This window comes from Mustela nivalis (assembly GCF_964662115.1).
Source record: "Mustela nivalis genome assembly, chromosome: 3".
Lineage (NCBI taxonomy): Eukaryota > Metazoa > Chordata > Mammalia > Carnivora > Mustelidae > Mustela > Mustela nivalis.
In genome coordinates, this window is record NC_139022.1 from 83,000,864 (window position 1) to 83,011,859 (window position 10,996).

Consider the following 10,996-nt stretch of genomic DNA (forward strand, 5'->3'; position numbering starts at 1 on the left):
ATACAGGTTTATCTCACTCTGAGCGTTGTCCGAAGCACCAGGTGGCTCCGATGGAGACTGCGTCGTTGGGAGATGCGTGGGTGCGGGACTAAGGTTTTCCGATATGGAGGCCATGAGGGACAGGACCCCGGAGGCAGAAGGTTGGGGAAGCAGGCGAGCGTTCCAGACCGGACTTCGTGATGGGCTTGGCCCCATGGTACAGCGCCAGGGATGGGACCCCCGCAGGTCGAGGATCCACGGGAGTTGTCCTCGCTGCATTCCATCTTGTGGAGTGCCTGTGGCGGCGATCGGTTCGGGCACTCACAATGCCCTTCAAGGCCCCGGGGGGGGGGGGGCGCCTAGCTGACGTGAGGCGCCCGAATGACTTCGGCGGGCGTTTTCCGGCCAATTCTCACGAGCGTTCTGCCCAAACCAGGATTGGTTTGGGCAGAACGCTCGTGAGAATTGTCCGGCGAAGGGCAGCCCTGCGGACCGCCCTGCTCTCCATGGCCCAGGGCCCTTTCTCGCCCAGGGCATGTTGCTGCCGCCAAGAAATGGCACGGAAAAGACACGGGGCACCCGGGAACCCCGGCGCAGGAAAGCTTTTCCGGATCAGAGTTGAAGGACGGTGGGTGGCCTGGTGTGTGCCTACGTCTTTCGGGTAGATGGGGCGGCCAAGAATAGGGTTGACCTCATTTTGGTCATACAGGTTTATCTCACTCTGAGCGTTGTCCGAAGCACCAGGTGGCGCCGATGGAGACTGCGTGGTTGGGAGATGCGTGGGTGCGAGACTAAGGGTTTCGATATGGAGGCCATGAGGGACAGGACCCCGGAGGCAGAAAGTTGGGGAAGCAGGCGAGCGTTCCAGACCGGACATCGTGATGGGCCTGGCCCCATGGTAGAGCGCCAGGGATGGGACCCCCGCTGGTCGAGGATCTACGGGCGTTGTCCTCGCTGCATTCCATCTTGTGGAGTGCTTGTTGGCGGCGATCGGGTGCCGACACTCACAATGCCCTTCAAGGCCCCGGTGGGGGGCGGCCCAGCACACGTGCGGCGCCTGAATGACTTCGCCGGGCGTTTTCCGGCCAATTCTCACGAGCGTTCTGCCCAAACCAGGATTGGTTTGGGCAGAACGCTCGTGAGAATTGGCCGACGTAGGGCAGCCCTGGGGACCGCCCTGCTCTCCATGGCCCAGTGCCCTTTCTCGCCCAGGGCATGTTGCTGCCGCCAAGAAATGGCACGGAAAAGACACGGGGCACCCGGGAACCCCGGCGCAGGAAAGCTTTTCCGGATCAGAGTTGAAGGACGGTAGGTGGCCTGGTGTGTGCCTACGTCTTTCGGGTAGATGGGGCGGCCAAGAATAGGGTTGACCTCATTTTGGTCATACAGGTTTATCTCACTCTGAGCGTTGTCCGAAACACCAGGTGGCGCCGATGGAGACTACGTGGTTGGGAGATGCGTGGGTGCGGGACTAAGGGTTTCCGATATGGAGGCCATGAGGACAGGACCCCGGAGGCAGAGTTGGGGAAGCAGGCGAGATTTCCAGACCGGACTTCGTGATGGGCCTGGCCCCATGGTATAGCGCCAGGGATGGGAACCACGGGCGTTGTCCTCGCTGCATTCCATCTTGTGGAGTGCCTGTTGGCGGCGATCGGGTGCGGGCACTCACAAAACCTTCAAGACCCGGGAGGGGGGCGGCCCAGCAGATGTGCGGCGCCCGAATGATTCGGCGGGCTTTTTATGGCCAATTCTCACGATCATTCTGCCCAAACCAGGATTGGTTTGGGCAGAACGCTCGTGAGAATTGGCCGGCGTAGGGCAGCCCTGGGGACCGCCCTGCTCTCCATGGCCCAGGGCCCTTTCTCGCCCAGGGCATGTTGCTGCCGCCAAGAAATGGCACGGAAAAGACACGGGGCACCCGGGATCCCCGGCGCAGGAAACCTTTTCCGGATCAGAGTTGAAGGACGGTCGGTGGCCTGGTGTGTGCCTACGTCTTTCGGGTAGATGGGGCGGCCAAGAATGGGGATGACCTCATTTTGGTCATACAGGTTTATCTCACTCTGAGCGTTGTCCGAAGCACCAGGTGGTGCCGATAGAGACTGCGTGGTTGGGAGATGCGTGGGTGCGGGACTAAGGGTTTCCGATATGGAGGCCATGAGGGATAGTACCCCGGAGGCAGAAAGTTGGGGAAGCAGGCGAGCGTTCCAGACCGGACTTCGTGATGGGCCTGGCCCCATGGTAGAGCGCCAGGGATGGGACCCCTGCAGGCCGAGGATCCACGGGTGTTGTCCTCGCTGCAATCCATTTGTGGAGTGCCTCCTGGCGGCGATCGGGTGCGGGCACTACAATGCCCTTCAAGGCCCCGGGGGCGGGGGGTGCCCAGCTGACGTGCGTCGCCCGAATGGCTTCGCCGGGCGTTTTCCGGCCAATTCTCACGAGCGTTCTGCCCAAACCAGGATTGGTTTGGGCAGAACGCTCGTGAGAATTGGCCGGCGTAGGGCAGCCCTGGGGACGGCCCTGCTCTCCATGGCCCAGGGCCCTTTATCGCCCAGGGCATGTTGCTGCCGCTAAGAAATGGCACGGAAAAGACACGGGGCACCCGGACACGCCGGCGCAGTGGAGCGTTCCCAAAGCAGAGTTGAAGGACGGGTGGTGGCCTGTGTGCGCCACCATCTTTCAGGTAGAGCCGGCAACCAAGGATGGGGATGACCTCATTTTGGTCATACATGTTTATCTCACTCTGAGCGTTGTCCGAAGCACCAGGTGGCGCCGATGGATACTGCGTGGTTGGGAGATGCGTGGGTGCGGAACTAAGGGTTTCCGATATGGAGGCCATGAGGACAGGACCCCGGAGGCAGAAGGTTGGGGAAGCAGGCGAGCGTTCCAGACCGGACTTTGTGATGGGCCTGGCCCCTTGGAGGAGCGCCAGGGAAGGGACCGTCGCAGGTCGAGGATCCACGGGCGTTGTCCTGGCTGCATTCCATCTTGTGGAGTGCCTGTTGGCGGCGATCGGGTGCAGACACTCACAATGCTCTTCAAGGCCCTGGTGGGGAGCGGCCCAGCACACCTGCGGCGCCCGAATGACTTCGCCGGGCGTTTTCCGGCCAATTCTCACGAGCGCTCTGCCCAAACCAGGATTGGTTTGGGCAGAGCGCTCGTGAGAATTGGCCGGCGTAGGGCAGCCCTGCGGACCGCCCTGCTCCCATGGCCCAGGGCCCTTTCTCGCCCAGGGCATGTTGCTGCCGCCAAGAAATGGCACGGAATAGACACGGGGCACCCGGGAACCCCGGCGCAGGAAAGCGTTTCCGGATCAGATTTGAAGGACGGTCGGTGGCCTGGTGTGTGCCTACGTCTTTCGGGTAGATGGGGCGGCCAAGAATGGGGATGACCTCATTTTTGTCATACAGGTTTATCTCACTCTGAGCGTTGTCCGAAGCACCAGGTGGCTCCGATGGAGACTGCGTCGTTGGGAGATGCGTGGGTGCGGGACTAAGGTTTTCCGATATGGAGGCCATGAGGGACAGGACCCCGGAGGCAGAAGGTTGGGGAAGCAGGCGAGCGTTCCAGACCGGACTTCGTGATGGGCTTGGCCCCATGGTACAGCGCCAGGGATGGGACCCCCGCAGGTCGAGGATCCACGGGAGTTGTCCTCGCTGCATTCCATCTTGTGGAGTGCCTGTGGCGGCGATCGGTTGCGGGCACTCACAATGCCCTTCAAGGCCCCGGGGGGGGGGGGCGCCTAGCTGACGTGAGGCGCCCGAATGACTTCGGCGGGCGTTTTCCGGCCAATTCTCACGAGCGTTCTGCCCAAACCAGGATTGGTTTGGGCAGAACGCTCGTGAGAATTGTCCGGCGAAGGGCAGCCCTGCGGACCGCTCTGCTCTCCATGGCCCAGGGCCCTTTCTCGCCCAGGGCATGTTGCTGCCGCCAAGAAATGGCACGGAAAAGACACGGGGCACCCGGGAACCCCGGCGCAGGAAAGCTTTTCCGGATCAGAGTTGAAGGACGGTGGGTGGCCTGGTGTGTGCCTACGTCTTTCGGGTAGATGGGGCGGCCAAGAATAGGGTTGACCTCATTTTGGTCATACAGGTTTATCTCACTCTGAGCGTTGTCCGAAGCACCAGGTGGCGCCGATGGAGACTGCGTGGTTGGGAGATGCGTGGGTGCGAGACTAAGGGTTTCGATATGGAGGCCATGAGGGACAGGACCCCGGAGGCAGAAAGTTGGGGAAGCAGGCGAGCGTTCCAGACCGGACATCGTGATGGGCCTGGCCCCATGGTAGAGCGCCAGGGATGGGACCCCCGCTGGTCGAGGATCTACGGGCGTTGTCCTCGCTGCATTCCATCTTGTGGAGTGCTTGTTGGCGGCGATCGGGTGCCGACACTCACAATGCCCTTCAAGGCCCCGGTGGGGGGCGGCCCAGCACACGTGCGGCGCCTGAATGACTTCGCCGGGCGTTTTCCGGCCAATTCTCACGAGCGTTCTGCCCAAACCAGGATTGGTTTGGGCAGAACGCTCGTGAGAATTGGCCGACGTAGGGCAGCCCTGGGGACCGCCCTGCTCTCCATGGCCCAGTGCCCTTTCTCGCCCAGGGCATGTTGCTGCCGCCAAGAAATGGCACGGAAAAGACACGGGGCACCCGGGAACCCCGGCGCAGGAAAGCTTTTCCGGATCAGAGTTGAAGGACGGTAGGTGGCCTGGTGTGTGCCTACGTCTTTCGGGTAGATGGGGCGGCCAAGAATAGGGTTGACCTCATTTTGGTCATACAGGTTTATCTCACTCTGAGCGTTGTCCGAAACACCAGGTGGCGCCGATGGAGACTGCGTGGTTGGGAGATGCGTGGGTGCGGGACTAAGGGTTTCCGATATGGAGGCCATGAGGACAGGACCCCGGAGGCAGAGTTGGGGAAGCAGGCGAGATTTCCAGACCGGACTTCGTGATGGGCCTGGCCCCATGGTATAGCGCCAGGGATGGGAACCACGGGCGTTGTCCTCGCTGCATTCCATCTTGTGGAGTGCCTGTTGGCGGCGATCGGGTGCGGGCACTCACAAAACCTTCAAGACCCGGGAGGGGGGCGGCCCAGCAGATGTGCGGCGCCCGAATGATTCGGCGGGCTTTTTATGGCCAATTCTCACGATCATTCTGCCCAAACCAGGATTGGTTTGGGCAGAACGCTCGTGAGAATTGGCCGGCGTAGGGCAGCCCTGGGGACCGCCCTGCTCTCCATGGCCCAGGGCCCTTTCTCGCCCAGGGCATGTTGCTGCCGCCAAGAAATGGCACGGAAAAGACACGGGGCACCCGTAACCCCGGCGCAGGAAAGCTTTTCTGGAACAGAGTTGAAGGACGGTCGGTGGCCTGGTGTGTGACTACGTCTTTCGGGTAGATGGGGCGGCCAAGAATGGGGATGACCTCATTTTGGTCATACACGTTTATCTCACTCTGAGCGTTGTCCGAAGCTCCAGGAGGCGCCGATGGAGACTGCGTGGTTGGGAGATGCGTGGGTGCGGGAGTAAGGGTTTCTGATATGGAGGCCATGAGGGAAGGACCCAGAAGCTGAAGGTTGGGGAAGCAGGCGAGCGTTCCAGACCGGACTTCGTGATGGGCCTGGCCCCATGGTAGAGCGCCAGGGATGGGACCCCCGCAGGTAGAGGATCCACGGGCGTTGTCCTCGCTGCATTCCATCTTGTGGAGTGCCTGGTGGCGGCGACCGGGTGCGGACACTCACAAAACCTTCAAGGCCCGGTGGGGGGCGGCCCAGCACACGTGAGACGCCCGAATGACTTCGGCGGGCGTTTTCCGGCCAATTCTCACGAGCGTTCTGCCCAAACCAGGATTGGTTTGGGCATGAGGAACAGGAACCCGGAAGCAGAAAGTTAGGGAAGCAGGCGAGCGTTTAAGACCGGACTTCGTGATGGGCCTGGCCCCATGGTAGAGCACCAGGGAAGGGACCCCGGCAGGAGAGGATTCACAGGCGTTGTCCTCGCTGCATTCCATCTTGTGGATTGCCTCTTGGCGGCGATCGAGTGCGGCCACTCACAATGCCTTCAAGGCCCGGGGAGGGGGCGGCCCAGCAGACGTGCGGCGCCCGAATACTTCGCCTGGCCTTTTCCGGCCAATTCTCACGAGCATTCTGCCCAAACCAGGATTGGTTTGGGCAGAACGCTCGTGGCAATTGGCCGGCGTAGGGCAGCCCTGCGGACCGCCCTGTTCTCCATGGCCCAGGGCCCTTTCTCGCCCAGAGCACGTTGCTGCCGCCCAGAAATGTCACTGAAAAGATGCGGCCCACCCGGGCACGCCGGCGCAGTGGAGCTTTCCCGGAGCAGAGTTGAAGGACGGGTGGTGGACTGGTGTGCACCTCTGCCTTTCGGGTAGATGGGGCAGCCAAGAATGGGGATGACCTCATTTTGGTCATACAGTTTTATCTCACTCTGAGGGATATCTGAAGCACCAGGAGGCGCCTTTGGAGACTGCGTGGTTGGGAGATGCGTAGCTGCGGGACTAAAGGTTTCCGATATGGAGGCCATGAGGACAGGACCCCGGAAGCAGAAGGTTGGGGAAGCAGGCGAGCGTTCCAACCGGACTTCGTGATGGGCCTGGCCCCATGGTAGAGCGCCAGGGATGGGATCCCCCCAGGTCGAGGATCACGGGCGTTGTCCTCGCTGCATTCCATCTTGGGGAGTGTCTTGGCGGCGATGGGGTGCCGGCACTCACAATGTTCTTCAAGGCCCCGGGGGGGGCGGCCCAGGAGACGTGCGGCGCCCGAATGACTTCGCCGTGCGTTTTCTGGCCAATTCTCATGATTGGTCTCCCCAAACCATGATCTCTTTGGGCAGAGCGCTCGTTAGAATTGGCCAGCGTAGGGCAGCCCTGCGGACCGTCCTGCTATCCATGGCCCAGGGCCCATTCTCGCCCAGGGCATGTTGCTGCCGCCCGGAAATGGCACGGGAAAGATACGCCCACCCGGGGATGTCGCTGCAGTGGAGCGTTCCCAGAGCCAAGTTGAAGGACGGGTGGTGGCCTGGTGTGCGCCTCCGTCTTTCGGGAAGATGGGGCGCCCAAGGATGGGTGTGACCTCATTTTGGGCACGCAGGTTTATCTCACTCTGTGGGTTGTCCGAAGCGCCGGAAGGCGCCGTTGACGCCTGCGTGGTCGGCAGATGCGTGGCTGCGGGACTAAGGGTTCCCGATATGGAGGCCACGAGGGACATGACACTGGAAGCAGAAGGCTGGGGAAGCAGGCGAGCGTTCGAGCCCGGGCTTCGTGATGGGTCGGCCCTATGGTAGAGCGCCAGGCATGGGACCCCTGCTGGTCGAGGATCCCTGGCGTTGGCCTCTCTGCAGTCCGTCTTGCGATGTGCCGCTTGGTGGGGTTCTGGTGCGGGCAATCACAATGCCAGGCCCGGCCCTGAGAAGGGCGTCCATGCAGATGTGTGGCACCCGAAGAGTCTTCGCTGGGCTTTTTCCGGCCAATTCTCTCCAGCGTTCTTCCTAAACCGAGATTGGTTTGGGCAGAACGCTCGGGAGTTTGGCCAGCGTTCAGCGGCCCTGTGGACCTCCCTGCTCTCAATGGCGCAGGGCCCTTTCTCACCCAGGGCATGTTGCTGCCGCCCTTAAATCACACGGAGGAGACGCGGCCCACCCGGGGGCACCGGCACAGTGGAGCTTTCCCGGAGCAGAGTTGAAGGACTGGTGGCAGCCGGGCGGGCGCCTCAGTCTTTTGGGAAGATGGGGCACCCAAGATGGGGATGACCTCATTTTGGGCACGCAGGTTTATCCTACTCTGACGGTTGTCCGAAGCACCTGAAGGCACCATTGGAGCCTGTGTTTTTGGGAGATGCATGGCTGTGGGACTAAGTTTTTCCGATATGGAGGCCCCGAGGGACAAGACCCCAGAAGCAGAAGGCTGGGGAAGCAGGCGAGCGTTCGAGCCCAGGCTTCGTGATGGGCCCGGCCCCATGGTAGAGCGCCAGGGCTGGAACCCCCACAAGTCAGGCATTCACAGGCGTTGGCCTCGCCGCAGTCTGTCTTGCGGAGTGCCTCTTGGTGCGATCGGGTGCAGGCACTCACAATGCCTTTCAAGGCCCTGTGAGGGGGCGTCCCAGCAGATGTGCGGCACCCGAAGTAGCTCGCCGGGCCTTTTCCGGCCAATTCAAAAGATATATATGCTTTCCGTGATCGGTTTGGGCAGAACGCTCCTGAGAATTGGCTGGCGTTGGTCAGCCCTGCGTACCGCCCTGCTCTCCATGGCCCAGGGCCCTTTCTCGCCCTGGACATGTTGCCGCACCCCGGAAATCACACGGAAAAGACGAGGCCCACCCCGGGGCGCTGGCGCAGTGGATCGTTCCTGGAGCAGAGTTGAAGGACTGGTGGTGGCAGGGTGTGCGCCTCCGTCTTTCGGGAAGATGGTGCGCACAAGGATGGGTGTGACCTCATTTGGGCAGGCAGGTTTATCTCACTCCGAGGGTTGTCCGAAGCGCCGGAAGGGGCCTTTGACGCCTGCGTGGTTGGGAGATGCTGGCTGCGGGACTCAGTGTTCCCTATATGGAGGCCACGAGGGACAGGACCCCGGAAGCAGAAGGCTGGGGAAGCAGGCGAGTGTTCGAGCCCGGGCTCCGTGATGGGCTAGGACCAAAGTATAGTGCCAGGGTTGGGACCTCCGCAGGCTGAGGATCCACAGGCGTTGGCCTCTCCTCAGTCTGTCTTGCAGAGTGCCTTTTGGTGGGGTTCGGGTGCGGTCACTCACAATGCCCGGCCAGGACCGGTGGGGGCGGTCCTGCAGACGTGCGGCGCCCGAAGAGACTTCGCCGGGCGTTTTCTGGCCAATTTTCACGAGCGTTCTGCCCAAACTGGGATCGTTCCCGGAGCAGAGTTGAAGGACGGTTGGCGGCAGGGCATCCGCCTCCAACTTTTCGGGTGGATGGGGCGCCCAAGGATGGGGCTCTCCTCAGTTGGGGCACGCAGATTTATCTCACTGTGAGGGTGGTCTGAAGCACCAAAGAGCAGCATTGGCACTGGCGTGGGAGGGGAGAGGTGTGGTCTCGGGACTCATGGTTCCCGATATGGAGGTCACGAGGGACAGGACCCCAGAAATGGAAGGCTGGGCAAGCAGGCGAGTGTTGAGCCCGGGCCTCAAGGTGGGCCCGGCCCCATGGGACAGCGCCAGGGAGGGGACCATCGTAGGCCGAGGATTAGTAGGCATCGGCCACACCGCAGTCTGCCTCACAGAGGGCTTCCTGTCAGGTTTCGGGGGCGATGCTCTTAATGTGGGGCCACGCCCGGGGTGTTCGCCGTGAAGAGGTTTGGCGCCCGAAGCAAGTTTGCCGGGCGTTTTCCGGCCAATTCTCACGAGTGTTCTGCCCAAACTCGTATCAGTTTGGGCAGAACGCTCGTGAAAATTGGCCAGCGTTGGGTAGCCTTGTGGACCGCCCTGCTCCTTGTGGCCAAGGGCTCTTTCTCGCCCGGGGCATGGGGCGGCCCTACAGAAAATGCACTGAGGCGACGTGGCCCACACAGGTGCCCCGGTGCAAGGGAGCTTTCCAGGAGCAGATTTGAGGGACGGGTGGCAGCCAGGCATGCGCTTCTGACTTTTCAGGTGGCTGGGCGCCCAAGGATGGGGCTGAACTCAGCGGGGGCACGCAGTTTTCTCTAGCTCCTAGGCTTGTCCGAAGCCCCGAAAGTCACAGAGTGTGCTGTGATGGGAGGGGAAGCGTTGCCGTGGGACTCAGTGTTCCCCAGAGAGAGGCCCGGGGGTACAGGACCCCGAAAGCGGAAGGCTGCTTAAGCAGGTGGGGGTTTGAGCCTGGGCCTCAGGGCGGGCCCAGCCCCATGGGACAGCGCCAGGGAGGGGACCCCCGCAGGCTGAGGAGCAGGAGGCGTCGGCCTCGCCACAGCCTCCCTCGCGGAGGCCTTCCTGTCAAGGTTCGTGGGTGAGCGCTCCCAATGCCGGGCCAGGCTTGGGGGTGAGGCCCTGCAGACGTGCAGTGCCCCAAGCAAGTTCGCCAGGCATTTTCCAGCTAATACTCATGAGTGTTCTTCCCAAACGGGGATTGGTTTGGGCAGAATGCTCATGAGAATTGGCCGGTGTTGGACAGCCCTGCAGACCACCCTGCTTCCCGTGTCCCAGGGCCCTTTCTCACCCGGGACATGGGGCGCCCGCCTGGTAAATGTGCTGAGATGACGTGGCCCGCCCAGGGCCCCCGGTGCAGGGGAGCATTCCCAGAGCAGAGTTGAGGGACGGGTGGCAGCCGGGCATGCGCCTCCGACTTTTCGGGTGGCTGGGGAGCCCAAGGATGGGGCTGACCTCAGTTGGGGCATGCAGGTGTCTCTCGCTCTGAGGCTTGTCTGAAGTGTCAAAAGCACCATTGGCGCTGGGGTGGGAGGGGGAGGCGTGGCCGCGGGACTCAGGTTTCCCCCGACAGAGGCCCCGAGTGACAGGACTCCAAATGCGGAAGGCTGGTGAAGCAGGCGAGGGTTGGAGCCCGGGCCTCGTGTCGGACCCGGCCCCATGGAACTGCGTCTGGGAAAGGACCCCCGCAGGCCAGGGAGCAGGAGGCGTCGGCCTCGCCACAGCCTGCCTCGTTGAGGGCTTCCTGGCGTGGTTAGTGTGCGATCGCTTGCGATGCCGGGCCAGGGCCAGGGGTGCGGCCCTGCTGACGTGCGGTGCCGGAAGTGAGTTCGCTGGGCATTTTCTGGCCAATTCTCACGAGCATTCTGCCCAAACCGGGCAGCTCTCTGCGGACAGCCCTCTTTCCCCAGGTTGAGGGCTCTTTCTTGGAGCCTGTCTCGGCCACCTGGAAAACGTGCGGAGAGGATGCGGCCCACCCATGGGCCACAGTGTAAGGGAGCGTTCCTGCAGTAGAGTTGAGTGACAGGTTTCAGCTGGGCCTCCGCCTCCGACTTTTCAGGCAGATGAGGCACACAAGGATGGGGCTGACCTCAGTGGGCGCACTAAGGTTTCTCTCATTCCGAGGCTTATTTGAAGCACCAAAGGCACCGTTTGCAGCAGCTCAGTAGGGGGC